Below are 16,278 nucleotides of genomic sequence, written 5' to 3'. Positions count from 1 at the left end.
AGGACCGCGACCCGGTCTCCCCCTCACTCTGGGATGGCGACCCCGCCCGCAGACCCCTGACCCTCAGTGCCTGAACAGACACACCCACACACCACTTCTCCCCCCGCTCCCGCCCGGTCCGCCCAGGCGCAGGTTGAGCCCCGGGGCGCCGGGCGTCAGCTCCGTGCTGCAGGCTCTCCCGGGTCTCGAGTCACATTGTGTCACCCACCCACACCCGTGGTGCGGGGACGGAAGACAAGTGTGTTCACCTCCTTAAAGCCGGCTCCCTACTGAGCACTGATCGTATGGACGTATGGACGTGGACATTTGAATTAGTCCCATTGCAGGAGTTCACACGTACTGAAGGTGTTTTCTGGTCACTGCCCAGCCTGTCCCTGCACCTGTGCTTCCCATTCGTGCTGCGGAGGGACGTGTGCATGCAGGTGTGCGCTTGGACTTCCGCGTCCTCAGGGCCCGGCGCGTCCTCAGGCCCCGGTGTTGGGTGCACTTTGCTGTGTGACCATGTCACCTCCCGGCTCTAAGGAGCTTGCACACTACACAGTGATATTCACGGCAAGACTTTTTTTTTTTTTTTAATGTTTATTTTTGAGAGAGAGAGAGAGAGAGAGAGAGAAGTAGCAAAGGAAGGGCAGAGAGCAAGGGAGACACAGAATCCGAGGCAGGCTCCAGGCTCTGAGCTGTCAGCACAGAGCCCCATGCGGGGCTCGAACTTACAAGCTGTGAGATCATGACTTGAGCCGAAGTCCGACGCTTAACCGACTGAGCCACCCAGATGCCCCTTCATAGCAAGACTTTAAAAATAAAAACCTCCGAGGACTGAAATTCCCTCCAACACTGAAAGCACTAAGTGTAGCGTTTAAAGCCCCGGGGGCTCAGTCTGGAGCACCCAACTCTTGATTTCAGCTCAGGTCCGGGGTTTGAGCTCTGTGTGGGGTGTGACAACCAGCTTGGGATTTTCTCTGTTCCTCTGCCCCTGCCCTGCTCACTCACACTCTCTCCCTCTCAGAATAAACTTAAAAAACAAAAAACAAAAAACACACTTCCCAAGAGCACCGGTGGGGCAGGCGGGGAGCCTTTCTCAGGTGGGCTCTATGTGCATAACTGCTCCTGTAATGTTCTGGACTCAGGCCCCTCCTCTCTACTGCTGAACTCACCCCTAGGCCCAGTGACGTGGACCTCCTTGGACCAATCAGGAATTCCCTAAAGATGGTAAATTAAGCTTTCACCATCTTGCTTATGTCTACATTCAGGCAGACATTATGGTACACAGATAAGTTCCTAAATTACAGAAAAAACCAGTAACCTAAGTGATACAGGAATACTTTAGGTTGAAATGACATCTCTTATTTCGTACTCACATTGTGTGATCCTTCCTCGATCAAAATGCTTTTTGTAGATACCACCTCACCCCTGTCAGAATGGCTAAAATCGGGGTGCCTGTGTGGCTCTGCTGGTTCAGCACGGGACTCTTGATCTCAGCTCAGGCCATCATTTCATGGTTCCCGACAGCATGGAGCCTGCTTGGGATTCTCTCTCTCCCTCTCTCTGCCCCTCCCCCGCTCTCTCTCTCTCAAAATAAATAAATAAACTTGAAAAAAAGAATGATTAAAATCAACAACACAAGAAACAACAGGTGCTGGTGAGGACGCAGAAAAGGGAACCCTCATGCACTGTTGTTGGTGGGAATGCAAACTCGTGCAGCCGCTGTGAAAAACAGTATGGAGTTGCCTCCAGAAGTTAAAAATAGAATTTACCCTACAATCCAGCAATCGCACTCCTAGGTATTTACCCAAAGAATATGAGAACACTAATTCAAAGGGAGATGTGCACCCTGATGTTTGTAGCGGTGTTATCAACACTAGCCAAACTATGGAGAGAACCCAAGTGTCCATCAACTGATGAATGGATGAAGAAGATGCGGTGTATATACACAATGGAATATTACTCAGGCATAAAAATGAATGAAATCTTGCCATTTGCAACAACGTGGATGGAGCTAGACAGTATAATGGTAAGTGAAATAAGAGAAAGATACCACAGGATTTCACTCACATGTGGAATTTAAGAAACCAAATAAGCAAAGGAAAAAAAGAGGCATAGACAAACCAAGGAACAGACGCTTAACTGTGGAGGACACACTGATGGTCACCAGAGGAGAGTGGGTGGGGGATGGGGGAAATAAGTGATGACGATTAAGAGTACACTTATCAAGAAGAACTGTTGAATTATTATGTTGTACACCTGAAACTGATATAACACTGTGTGAACTGTGTTGGAATTAAAAACAAATAAAATGAAATTTACGAAATAAAAGAAAAACTGTTTTTTTGTTCCCCTATGATTTTTTTGGCCTGTGTTTCAAAAGAAACATCCATTTTCACCCTGGAATGTGAGGTTATAACCTAAAACACATTTTTATGGCATTTCTGCTTAGAAAAAATCACTTTTAAAAAACATGTTAGCATAAATATCTCAGCCCATGTCCCTCTCACTTCCCATGTCACACCATTACAAGTTCTACCTATCCTACCTAAGAAATAATTCCTCCCCCTTAGGAAGGTTTTGCTTGCTATTCCCTCTCTCCTGACTTGTTTCAACAGCACAGTGGCCAATCTTTTTCCTATATACTCACCCTACCACCCATCGTGCCAACACACATCTCCTTAAAGAGCCTCCTCATCCTCCTCCCCTGATTGTCGGCCCTTGAGGGGAAGTCCAAGTTGTGTTTTATGGACTAGCCTTCACAAATTGGTCCCCATACATCTCTTCCTGCCCCAGAGTTAGACACCTGACCATCACATCCACATGACAAGCATTTCTTAAGACACTGGGATGTCACCGGCTGTAGTCATGAATACAGCACAGGCTTTACACTGTAGGACACACTTTACTGACAATCCTGTTAAACAATGGAGGAGGAGGAGCCTGGCTCCCAGGCGTCTGCTGCCTGCAGAGCTGAGCCTGGAGCCTCATTTCACTTCTGGGCACATGGCTTCTTCCGTGCCCTCCATCTGTATGCATTTTCCTCTGCCTGGGGTGTCCCTTGTCTCTTCCACTTCTGGTAAAATCTAGCTTCATTTTCAAGGTACAGCTCAAATGTCAACCATTTAAATCTTTTCCTCTGAGACAGTTGGCTTCCTTTCTGGGTCCTCATAGCACTCTTACTCATAGCTCTATCAAAGCTGCTAGAACTTGCCACTTACACGCCAGCCAACCCCAACAGCGGTCAGTTGCACAAGGGCAGAAACCATGTGTGATATCTAGCCCCATGTGTGTGGGGCGGCATTGTACCTCCTTAATAAATGTCTGTTGAATTAACCAACAGAAAAAAAAACAAGATACTTTTCTCTTATTAAAGGCCTGAATCTCAGTGAGTATCTGAGAACATTTTTTTCTTTTATTCTCCCAACATCTCCTGTGAAAAAATAAACACTTTTACTTCATTGTGTATATCATCATTGAAAATTACGTATATGTTAGCAAGCTCATTTGTGGCTTAAGCACACTGCTCAAACTTTATTCCAAATAATTTAGAACTATTCACTTATTCTTAAGTAAACAAGAACTCACCAGGTACCTGCTCCCCATCAGGGGCTGTGCTAAGTGCTGGGGAGACAGCACAGAGCACACAGCACAGGAAGCAGGTGAACAGACATGAAAGGACAAAGAGGGAGAAGGTTACTATGTACCCAGAAAGCAAGCACAGAAGGGGCCAGAGACAGCTTGGAGGAGGAATCAGAGAAAGTGGTAAGTAAGCCAAGGCCAAAGAGACCAGAGTAGAGAAGCTACTGATAAGCATCCCAGCAGGGAGCGGAAGGCCAGTCCAGATCAGAACAGAAGCATTTGACCTGACAAAGCAAAAAGCCTAGTTGATAAGGTGGGTGGAAGGCACAAGAGCCTGGAGGGGCAAACAAGGAAGAACCTCAGGGGTCTTTGTGGTTCACTTAGGATTTCACAGTGAGTGGAGATTTTATTCTGAGGTAAGAGGGGATTCAAAAAAGTTTTAAGCTTTGGTGGCTCTCTGGCCCCCAAAAGCCACCAAAATAAAAATACAATAAGGAACTAGCTTAGTCAAATTAGGTGGAACTATCACAATGAAAAATACCGGTAATACATTAGAATACATTGGGGGAAATCAAGAATGCATGAGTTTGTACTAAGAAATACCAAATAATGGGTAAGTAAAAAATATACCAGCAATGAGGAGGGTAAAGGGAAAGCTTTCCTTTATAGTAGAATTCTGACTAATAAAGTGAAACATGACCATGTTGGAGCTGTCATGGGGTATATCCTGGCAGGAATCATCGGTAAAGGCTAAAATCATTGGGGGAAGGTTGTTGAGGAACAGGTTATGTTGCCATTTCACAGCTTATTAATTGCTTACACTTAAGTAATTTCAAAGGGGGAAAGGATGTTCTTATGCTGGATACATAAGGCGGACCCCATCTGACTCAAGTTGAAAGTTGGCTTTCCCAGTAATGGTGGCCTACAAACTCAAAAGTTAAGATGTCCATTATCTTCAAAAATATCAAGGTCAGGAATGACAGCGAGAGGTTGAGGGATTTTCCAAACTAAAGGCAACAGAGGAGATATGCAAGTGAATGCAGTGTGTAACTCTAGGCCAGGTGCTCGATCACAGTGACATTTGCTATGATGGACACAGAACTCCAGTATGGCCTCTATCCCAGTCTTACCAGCAAGGTTACGTGTCCTGAATTGGAATGATTTATTAACTTGTTTCACGGCTGTGTAAGAGAATCTCTTTGGTCATAGGAGATATAAACTGAAGTATTTAGGGGTGACAGGTGAAGGTCTCTGCAAGTTTCTCTCAGATGCTTTAGTGAGATGCACACACACACATACACAGAAATACACCTGGTAAATCTAGGTGTAGAATATGTAAGCGGTCACAACTTGTCTGTGAGTTTGAAACTCTTCAAATGGAGATTTTTCCTTTAGAGATACAGATGCATTGGTGAATGATATGATAGTATGTCCAGGATTTGCTTCAAAACCATCTAAAGTGGTCAGTAGGAGTATATAAGAAATAATGGGACAGGCTGGTGAGTTGAAAATTGTTGAAGCTCCGTAATGGACGTCTCACGATTGGGGCTCTTTTTAAAAAAAAAAAAAAATTTTTTTAATGTTTATTATTTGAGAGAGAGAGAGAGAGAGAGGGACAAAGAGCAAGCAGGGGAGGGGCAGAGAGAGAGGGAGACGCAGAATCCGAAGCAGGCTCCAGGCTCTGAGCTGCTAGCAAAGAGCCTGACGTGGAGCTTGAACCCACAGACCACAAGATCATGATCTGAGCCGAAGTCGGCCACTTAACTGACTGAGCCACCCAGCTGCTCCAACGATGAGGGTTCTTGAAACTCCCCCCCTCTTCTGTATGTGTTTTAAATTCCCCATGATAATAAAAACACGGTGAAGACATCTTGCATATTCCATGAACAGGTACTGGTCAAATGCAGTGAAAGCCAAGGACTGCCTCCCGGGGCATGCCACAGCCTTCTGGCTAGAGAAGAGGGTCCTGGGCGAGACCCCTGGGTCTCCAAGCTGGGAAGGCTGGGAGAGTGGGTGGGCATGCCAGCAGGTGCCAGCCTAGGGGGGGCAGGCCTCAGGGCAAGGAGTGAGGGGAAGGGAGAGTCATACCCCTGAGGGGCCACAAGGGAGGTGCAGGTTACCTGAGTGCAGAATTCTGGAAAGAGGGACTCTCTCTCGAGAAGGTTAGGCAGCGTGCTCTGTGACATCCTCAGGCTGGCTCCTGTGTGAAGACACGCAATGATGACCTAGGCTGGCCCTTCAAGGCCTCTGTGGTTGGATTTAGGTCTCCCTTGGAAGTAAGCCCAGGTGGCAGAGGGTGCCGCCTGGACCCACAGCCTAGACTCGCGCTATTCCCTTCTGGGACTGCGGCCCCACCCAGTGCTGAAAGGCCCAAGTATCCGTCCAGGCCCGGGAAAAGACTGCACTTCGCCATGACTGTCTGCCTGTGGCTTCATACAAGGAAGGACTTGACGAGACACAGACATTCTGAAGACACTTCCCAGCTTGGATGTTTCAGGCAGAGAACTAGACTTAATAAGCATTTGTTTTTTATTATTAACTTGGGAATATTTTAATCTCGCAGACCTGGCAAAGTAGATGTTCTTTTTTCAACGTTTATTTATTTTTGGGACAGAGAGAGACAGAGCATGAACGGGGGAGGGGCAGAGAGAGAGGGAGACACAGAATCAGAAACAGGCTCCAGGCTCTGAGCCATCAGCCCAGAGCCTGACGCGGGGCTCGAACTCACGGACCGCGAGATCGTGACCTGGCTGAAGTCGGACGCTTAACCGACTGCGCCACCCAGGCGCCCCTAGATGTTCTTTTTAACCCGATATTCCTGAACACTCAACTTCTGAAGAAATGAGAGGCATCCCTCCAAGGGGAGAGAGAGCCACTGTCTAGACAGTGCTGCCTGTGTTCCAGGCAGTCATTCCCCTGCCTCTGTGAGCCTCATCCCGCCTGGAGCTGGGGGCCCCGCCCCTCCACGAAGGCTGAGCACAGGTGGCGCCAGGTGCCCGGGGTTGCGCACACAAGTCTGCAGACAAGTGGGCGTCTCCCCTCGCAAATTTCTCTAATGAGGACTCTCTGCCTCATTGTTTTGTGAAATAGACCCCCCACCCAGTCCTCGAAGATGCCCCCCCTGTTGTGAAGAGGGGAGCCCCCAGGTAACAACAGGCTCCATTTTTAAACATTAACCACAACCACCTGATGGGGCTTGAAATTTCCCCTCCCCGGTCGTGGAACCAGCCAGAGTTTCCCTGAGCACACTAAGCCACCCGCACCTCTGTGTGTTTCCCCTTCTGTCTCTCCCTTCTTCCTCTGGCCAGTACTCATCCATTCTTTCCAAGACGTAACTCGGACGCTTTGACCTCCTCCAGGAAGACTTCCCGGAATACCCGCCTCCAACCCACTGCCAGCTGATCAGGTCATCATTCATGCTCCCGCCCCATGCGGGGTGAACCTGTAACACAGCTCTCACTGTGAGGCACAGAAACCCCACTTATGGGTGCACTTTATCTTTGGCTTATTATAAACTTTGCAAAGGCAGGAGCTTGATCTTGGAATTTGCATCTTCACCATTTGTCACAGTGACTGGTATTAGTGAATGCTTGCTGAACAGAGATCATCCCAACTTTGCTAACTCACTCACCAGCCTCCTATAAGCTTCTGTCAATTCTTAGTGAGCTACCTTTATTTATTTTTTAAGTTCATTTATTTATTTTGAGAGAGAGAGACAGAAAGGGGGGGAGGGGCAGAGAGAGAGGGAAAGAGAGAGAGAATCCCAGGCAGTCTCCGCACTGCCAGCACAGAGCCCGATATGGGGATCGAACCCACGAACCGGGAGATCGTGACCTGAGCTGAAGTTGGGCACTTAACGGACTGAGCCCCCCAGGCGCCCTAGAGCTGCCTTTATTTCTAACACCATTCACTACATACAGCAAATGCAGCAGACATGGAATTCTTATCACTTGTACCTTTTTTTTTTTTCCTGGATTCCATGGTGACAGCTATTTTTGTTTCTTTGTCTGTTTGTTTTGACAACTTTATAACCTTAGATACCACATGCCAGAGTTGGGTGAATTATACTTTTCCATATTGGCATTATCACAATGGTGTTTTCCTCTGGATATATTTTAGTCACTCTGATTAGATGTAGGAAACAGTTTCCTTAATCCACTCAGTGAAACACTTGGGTCTCCTTGGTGACAGGGACAGTCACTGCAGTTGGAGCTGCCACCTAGCAGGCACTTTCTGTCCATCGTTCTCACCTTCGGTTTCAAAGGATGACACTTTGTGACCTTCCCCCCGCCCAACTCTGGGGGTGTTACTCTCAGAGCACAACACCCTACGTACCCATCGGGTGAACAAATGTGGGACACACACACACAGACACAAATACGCATTTCAAATCTTTCATTAGGTCAAATATCTGAATTTACACTTTTGTTTAGAATCTTCTCATCTTTAGGTGTAGAGGGTTTCTCTACCACTCGGGTTCCACTGTAGTCTCACAGTTAATGCCCTTCCCATTATTTTACATACATGAAAAGTGAGCTAATGCAGAGTTTTCATGCTTTTTACAAACACCATGACACACAGTAAGAAATACATTTTAGAGGCGCCTGGGTGGCTCAGTCGGTTGATCATCCAATTCTTGATTTCAGCTCAGGTCACAGTCTCGGTTGGCGGGACTGAGCCCCGAGTCAGGCTCTACACTGACAGCACAGAGCCACCTTGGGATCCTCTCTCTCTGCCTCTCCCTCCTTAAAAATAAATAAATACACTTAAAAAAGTAAAGTCTATTTAAAAAAAAGAAATACATTTTATTTTTTTAATATTTATTTATTTTAGAAAGAGAAACAGAGCAAGAGCGGGGGAGGGGCAGAGAGAGAGGGAGACACAGAATCCGAAGCAGGCTCCAGGCCCTGAGCTGTCAGCACAGAGCCTGATGCGGGACTCAAACTCATGAGCTGTGATATCATGACCTGAGTCGAAGTCAGACACTTAACCGACTGAGCCACCCAAGCTCAGGCCTCTAAAAAAAAAAGAAATACATTTTATATCACAGCCCACTACACACACACACACACACACACACACACACAGGCAGCAAGTCTCATGAAATATTGGTGATGGTAGCACGACACTGTCAATGTGGTTAACGTCACTTCAAAATGGTTAAGATGGCACATTTTATATATATCTTGCCACAATTTTTTAAAGTTTCACGAAGTACTATTTATCCTACTTTGTGCAGTGTTCTCTGATGTCCTCTATCATGCTTTACTTTTGTTCATTCTAGTTGTAATATTGAAATCAATTTATGACTCACCGTGGTCACAACTGCCATTGACTGGTGCACAGGTGAACTGAGTGAGGGTGAGGGAACGGAAGCTTGTTCCTTGGCTTTCACACTGCTCCTGGGGCTCTTTGCTTTTCCAAAGCATCTGGAACAGCATAATTTAAAAAAGTGAATAACACAAACTAATAACTCCCCATACACGCATGTATAATTCACTATGTGTAAAGGCTGAGTTTGGAACCATATTTGGAAAAATATGACTTAATTGCATAGCTGTAAATTATATCTTAATTTGCAAATCTTTCCTTCCTCGATTTGAAATTTATAAGTATATGATTCTGTCGGTTACTGGTTTCATCTGTAGTGCAGACAGTTACCGTAAGTGTGTGAACCGGGTGGATTTACTCTGTAGAGACAAACACTCAACTGCTGTGTCCACGGCCTGAGCTGGAGGTCTCTGCCACACACCATTGTTTCAAGACGTTTGGCTGTGACATCACGAAGGGAAAAGAAATGGCAGTATGAGGGAGTGAGGACAGGGAGAAAGAGAGGTTTCCTCAATGGGGAGGACTGAGCGAGCACCATGAGAGAGTGGGGAGCCCTGTGCAAGTTGGGCAAGCCTGCTCTACGGCTGTCCTGTCATTTCTGTCCACATGACAGACTTCTGTCCAGCCATCCAAAGTGCTTTTATGCAATCATATTAATAATTATAAATAGCATTTCTTTGCCACTTTGAATGTGTCAGGTGTTTCTCACACGCAGGATCTCCTATCCCCACAATGACACTGGAGTGTAAGTTACCACATCTATTTAAGGTGAACCCCAGAGATGCAAAATCATATGCCCAACATTCCCATGCCAGTGAGTAGACTGCAGACTAGAATTCCAGCATCTGCGCATTTTCCACAGCCCCAGGGTGTGCAAATCCCATCGTGGAAATTTCATATTTCACTCCGTGGAAACTTATTTGCTGTACCTTCCTTAGCATAACAAAGTGGAAGACAGTAGTTTTCTACATAAAGAATCAACCAGACATAGGCACCTGCGGGGCTCAGTAGGTTAAGTGTCTGACTCTTCACTTCGGCTCAGGTCATGATCTCATGGTTCCTGGGTTCGAGCCCTGTGTTGGGCTTTGCACTGACAGCTCAGCGCCTGCTTGGAATTCTCTCTCTCCCTCTCTCTTCCTCTCTCTGCCTCTCTCTGCCCCTCCCCTGCTTATGCACACATGTTCCTTTCTCTCTCTCTCTCTCAAAATAAATAAATAAACATTTAAAAAAATTAACCAGGCTTAATATATTGCTCTCTGATAAAATTCAGTTAGTTGTAATACCTTTACTCAGAGAACAATAGCTTCACTTCTCCCCAAAGACATTAATGTGTTCTGTCAGTACAACTCTGGTTATATAACCTTTACTGATGAAGACACAGGTTATTTTATTTTAAGTTTATTTACTTGTCTTGAGAGAGAGAGACGCTCAACCTGCTGAGCCACCCAGGCTTCCCAGATACAGCTTATTTTAGATCTGCTTAAAATTAGAATTCTGGGGGCGCCTGGGTGGCGCAGTCGGTTAAGCGTCCGACTTCAGCCAGGTCACGATCTCGCGGTCCGTGAGTTCGAGCCCCGCGTCAGGCTCTGGGCTGATGGCTCAGAGCCTAGAGCCTGTTTCCGATTCTGTGACTCCCTCTCTCTCTGCCCCTCCCCCGTTCATGCTCTGTCTCTCTCTGTCCCAAAAATGAATAAACGTTGAAAAAAAAATAAAAAAATAAAAAAAAAGAAATTAGAATTCTGTTGAGCACCTGGGTGGCTCAGTCAGTTAAGCATCCGAGTCTTGATTTCAGCTCAGGTCATGATCTCATGGTTTGTGAGTTTGAGTCCCGAGTCAGGCTTGCTCTGTGCTTGTGATTCTCTCTCCCTATGAGAGAGTGCACCACTTGCACTGTCTCTGTCTCTTTCAAATTAAATACATAAACTTAAAGTTTTTTTAATTAAAAAAAATTAGAATTCTTTGTCTTGAGATCACCATATCCTAGTATATTTGCTTAAATGCAGGTGGATGTGGCTTTTCTTGATATGCTCCCCCTTCCTCCCCAAAAATCGGGACCATTCGACGAACACCTGTAAAGTCCCTATTTTGATCTTGAGTATGATGTTATTTGTTAAAGGGTGCACAACAAAATGCTTCTATTTTTGTAGGTAAACAAAAGAAATACTACATATGATACAGGCTATGTTCTCAAAGATATTGCAGTGTTTGGGGGACGAGGAGACATTTATGAACCAGACAACGTGTAACAAAATGGTAAATAATCAGAAGACAAAACGTGCCAAAAATAAGTGCCATCAATAATAGGGGTAGACGGAGGGTTAGAAATAAACCTGGTCCCGGTATAGAATTCTTTTTACAAATGCTGGATTCTATATGGCATTTTGTTACGAAGTTTGGCATTTATATTTACGAGGTCTAGAGGGCTTTGGGGGTTTTGTTGTGTTTTGTTTTGTTTGTACTGTCTTTGTCTGATTTTGATATCGGGAGGATACTAGCCCATGAAATACTTGTTTCACGAAATGAATTGAGAGATGTCCCCTCCTTTTCTGTCTCCTGGAAGAGATTATGTAGAATTGGAGTTAACTTGAAATGTTTGGTAGGGTGTGGCAGTGGAAATGTCTGGGCTGGAGGCGCTACTATTTGCTGCAAAGTGCTTGCTTTCCCCATGAGGCTTGATGGCGTGGCAGTGAGGGACACTCCAGGACCGCATCACTTGAAATTGGTACGGACTAACTTGCTGAAGCTTTGACTATCCTTTGAAGTTCCTGCAGTGAGGTAGGTAGGTAGTGTTCGTGCACACATATTTCCTTTGCCCATCATATCAATGTTGTGAAATCAACAGGGCGGGATTATCCTCACCCGTTAACTGTATTTCAGTTCAAGAAACGGGCTCAAAGGTTGAATGACTCATCCGTGCTCACTTAATAAGGCAGGAAGGAGGAAGGGCATTTTGTTTCATGGTGGGTGACCTCCCTGGGCTGTCACTGGAAGAAGCAACTTCTCAAGGCTCTTAGCGATAACACAGGGGCATTCTGCCGGATGTTTAAGCCCAGTAGCAGAAGCACTCCTAGAGACCCTGGTTTGCCCCGTGGTCGTTAAAATTTTGCTCACATCTCACTTGTATGAGACAAAAGGTCTGGCCTCATCTACTCCCCAAGACGTTTCCCCTTAGGTTAACTCCCCCTGTAAACAAGGCGGCATCTCACCTCGTCTGAAAGCAGAGAGGGTCGCTGGAGGCGGGCAGGAGGCGAGCACTCACTCTGTCCACACACAGCCCGCCCTCGCCCCACGTCTGCCGCCCTTGACAGGGACCTGAGATGACGAGTTAGGAAGATGAGCAGGATGTCCGCAGGTCCAGCTACGCTCAGCGAAACGAGAGAAACCCGGAAGTACTACCTTACCCTACCTCTCCCGCCACCACGTTCCCGGAAGTACCACCTTACACCACCTTGCCCCCCACCAAACCCGCCCGGAAGTACTACCTTAACCCCCCCCCGCCCGTCGCCCCACCCCACACCCGCCGGAAGTACTGCATTACCCCACCTTGCCCCCCACCGCACGCGGACGCTCAGCCCTACTTTACCTCTTCAGATTTCCCAAATCTCACCCATCCTTCAAAGTGGCGCTCACACCTTACCTGCCTCTGAGCGCCATCGGTAACGTGTTGCACGTGCTGCTTTGACGGTTAGCTCTGGGCTTTGGGGATCTGATCCTTCACGAGTTCATTCGCTGCGCGGCGCCGTGTGTTGAACGCAGAAGTTTCACAGGCCAGGGTCAGGCCAGGTGGCCTACTCGCCAGGCCCTGGTCACGCCCAGCCACCCCTCCGCAGCCCCTCTCAGCAGCCTGAGCTGGACCCCTTCATATTTAGAACTGATTCCTAACCAGCGCAAAGTGATGTCAGGGAGAAAGGATCCGTTGTGTTTGAGCAACGACTGGCCCTGGCAGGATGGAGGGTGGAAAGTGAGCTGGGGTCTGGGGGCTGCCGGACGGATTCCCTCCCACCAGTTTGTATGAACATCTTCAAGTACACGGCCACATGTGCCACCACCCATGTTCAACTGTGTTTATTCTATACCGTTCTCAGTGGTTTCTACTCACTTCCCTTCATGTGCGTGATTCCTTTTCCACTAAAGCAGCTCAAATGGAAGTCCGTGTGTGAGAAATTCTGGGGCCGGGCCCAGGCCTGGCGCCAAGGCGGGTGGAGTGCGGGGACCCGTGCTCATCTGAGCCCCGCGTGGCCGTGGCCTCGGCCCAGCCTCTCTCTCCACTTCCTGCTGAAGTCGGTCTTGCCCAGAAACCTGGCCTATTTGGCTCCCGCCGCGACACCCTCTGCCAGTCTTCCTCCCCTCCCCCGCCCTCCTTTCCTCCCCTCCTTTCCCGGAACTTGTGACAGCGCCTCCCTGCAGTTTCAAGGACCACATGCTGTCTGTTTTTGCTGCCCTGACCCATATTCTTGTGGCCCTTTCCCGGGGGGTGTCCGCCTAGGTCAGATCTGAGCACTGCTCACTGGACGCTGGGTCGCACCCTCCTCCCAGACCCTGGTTTCCCCTCGTCCTCAGCTATGCAGGGCCCGTGGCTGTGGCCCCATGTGCTTTGAACCGAACCGGCAGGGGTTTGGACAGGGCAGGAATTCCTCCCAGCGGCGGTAAACATCACGAACGCAGCCGTCTCTCTCTGTCTCCTCCGTGGCGGTTACCCCAAAATATCTTATTTCCCTTGCCAGACTCGAGCCTCCAGGTGGCATAGAGTGTGTCTTATGTGTTTTAAATCACCCATAGCATCCCACTCATGAGAGGTGTTCGTGGGTTTCCTGAATTGGTGGACAGCGTTCGCTGGCATGAGTACAGAAGGAGTAGCTGTGGTCGCATGATCTTAGAACGACTGAAGGGTTTGTGACGTGGATTTACTTTTGACTAAGAAGTTCAGGGTCTCCCAGCCACAAAGCAAGCAAGGCTTACCTACGGAAAGGTAGGCAGTGTCCAAAGAAACGGGCACAGACACCGTGAAGAACTTGGGCTGCCAATGGAGCCAGGGCCTGGCCAGGCCAGAGAAGGCCCGAGGCCGGATCGGTAGGACGTGGGGACATTTGCTGCGGTTAGAAGCCTCCAGAACCATGTGATACAACCTGATCTGCGAACCAGGGTCTCGAGCGCAAAACACCTCACTGGACTTTGAAAGGAGCCTGTGTCTCTTCTGAGGTGGCCTGTCAGGCCAGGCTCAGGGACCAGGCAGGGGTCAGTTTCTGTCCCGATGATTGACAGGCAGTGCTGTCAATCAAAGGCAGGCTGGCTTTGGGCCAACCCTGGTGCCTCAGGCCAGGCCGCGGTGGCGGGCAGGTGTGGGACATCTGTAGGCCCAGATGAAAGCCCGCACAGAACACCTCTGGAGAGCTCTCTGTCCCACACGTCCCCCACCACAGGCACCTGTGCAGCTCAGCTGGGTGGACCGCCAGTGGCCGCAAGGCTTCACGGATGCCCGGGTCGCATGCGGCCACACTTCTAAGACGGCTCAGTCCAGCCCTGTCGAGACAGCAGGTGTTGGGGAAGGACAGGGAAACAGAGCACTTGGAGGCGGGGACAAGCGTGGCAGCGTGGCTGTGATGTGCCACAGGAAGGGTTGGGTCAGAACACTGTCCCACAGCCCGCCCTGCGTGAGGGACATGAAGGACCCTCTCTCCCACGGCCCCTCCTCTGAGAGGACCCAGCTGCCGGCCAGGAATGGCTGCAGGCCACCTCATGCAGCCTGGCGGCCAGGCGTGACGGGCCCAGTGGGGGGCACACCGCCCTGCCCTAGCTGCCTGCCATGACAGTGAGCTCGACCAAGTCGCTTACCCTTTCTGCACCTGACTTTGCTCATCTGCAAAATGGGGATCCTAACATCTGCCTCAGCCAGCCGCCCAGGCACCCAAACAAGCCACTGTTGTATCAGCAGTCAAAATCCATCATTACCATTTGTTAGATATTTGGTGTGCTTTTCTTTAAGTTTATATCTTTATATCTTTATTAATTGATATATTATATATAGTAAACATATATATATATCCTATATATTTATTTTAAAGTTTATATCCACACAAGTGGAGGACGGGGGGGGGCGGGGGGGCCGGACAGAGGATCTGAAGTGGGGTCTCCGCTGACACAGGGTCTCTGCTGACGTGGGGCTTGAACTCACGAACTAGGAGATCCTGACCTGAGCTGAAGTTGGATACTTAACCAACTGAGCCACCCAGGCATCTCTTGGTGTGTTTTTTTTTTTTTTAAGTTTATTTATTACTTATTTAAGAGAGAGAGAGAGAGAGAGCAAGTGAGCACAAGTGCGAGGGGGGCAGAGAGAGACAGAAAAAGGGGATCCCAAGCAGGCCCCACATGGTCAGCGCAGAGAGCCTGACTCGGGGCTCAGTCTCACGAACCGTGAGATCATGACCTAAGCCGAAATCAAGCATCAGCCGCTTGACCGACTGAGCCCCCCAGGCACCCCTGAACCACTTTGCCCATTAATACACTGAACTCTCATTTTGTCGTTGGGCTTTTTTCTTCTGTTCAGAGTTTCATCTTTGCCCATAGTGGATACGCAGGACCAATAGAGAGTGATCCTCAGAACCGAAGCTCAGACCGCCCTGTAGACTGCAGGGAGGACGAAAGAAGACAGCAGAGTCGGCAGACCACTCAGCTGCACGGAAACCCGTGTCAGCCAGAGAGAGACCTCACTGTCTGTCTACACACCTGGATGGACCTCCAGCTGCCTCCGAGGCATCTCAGATGCACACAAGCACCGACCCCAGGACTAGATCGTCAGCCGCGGGTGGAATGGCGCTAATTCAGAACTAGGCAAAAGCTTGAAAGAATGTTAACGTAATAGATCCTTCAGAAACACTCAGGACAATATTGCATCTACAAAGCAAAAATAGACTGCCAGTGGGAACGCCAGTACAAGCGAGAGTTACAAGGAACTTAAACACAATTTTTGAAAGACGTAAATTATAACATCCAAGAAACAACTGAGTAACAGGATGGACTCAAATGTAAAACCTCCAGGATGTGTTTGTGTAAATCTCCAGCAAGAAAACATACACTAAAAACACAGAGACAGGGGCACCTGGGTGGCTCAGTCGGTTGGGTGGCCGACTTCAGCTCAGGTCATGATCTCTCGGTCTGTGTGTTTGAGCCCACGTCAGGCTCTGGGCTGGCAGCTCAGAGCCTGGAGCCTGCTTCCGATTCTGTGTCTCCCTCTCTCTCTGCCCCTCCCCTGCTTGCTCTCTGTCTCTGTCTCTGTCTCTCTCTCTCAAATAATAAACATTAAACACACACACACACACACACACACACACACACACACACAGAGACAACACAAGTTTTCTGCTTCCGGTGATGCTGGGCTGGCTG

At 48.4% G+C, this 16,278-nt stretch overlaps 1 long non-coding RNA gene across 1 annotated transcript; it reads right to left on the bottom strand.

The window, feature by feature from the left end:
- Positions 1 to 8,265: 8,265 nt before the first annotated feature.
- On the bottom strand, positions 8,266 to 12,264 carry LOC121014602 (uncharacterized). The gene is made up of 3 exons (XR_005783304.1): positions 12,102 to 12,264; positions 8,879 to 8,993; positions 8,266 to 8,309 (listed from the first exon to the last, which is right to left on the bottom strand). It is a non-coding gene; the product is annotated as an uncharacterized LOC121014602 (long non-coding RNA).
- Positions 12,265 to 16,278: the final 4,014 nt, after the last annotated feature.

This window comes from Herpailurus yagouaroundi, unplaced genomic scaffold (genome assembly GCF_014898765.1).
Source record: "Herpailurus yagouaroundi ecotype Mexico unplaced genomic scaffold, PumYag 203, whole genome shotgun sequence".
In the NCBI taxonomy this organism is placed as follows: domain Eukaryota; kingdom Metazoa; phylum Chordata; class Mammalia; order Carnivora; family Felidae; genus Herpailurus; species Herpailurus yagouaroundi.
The sequence above is the reverse complement of the archived record's forward strand: the minus strand, read 5'-3'. Positions and strand labels throughout refer to the sequence as shown.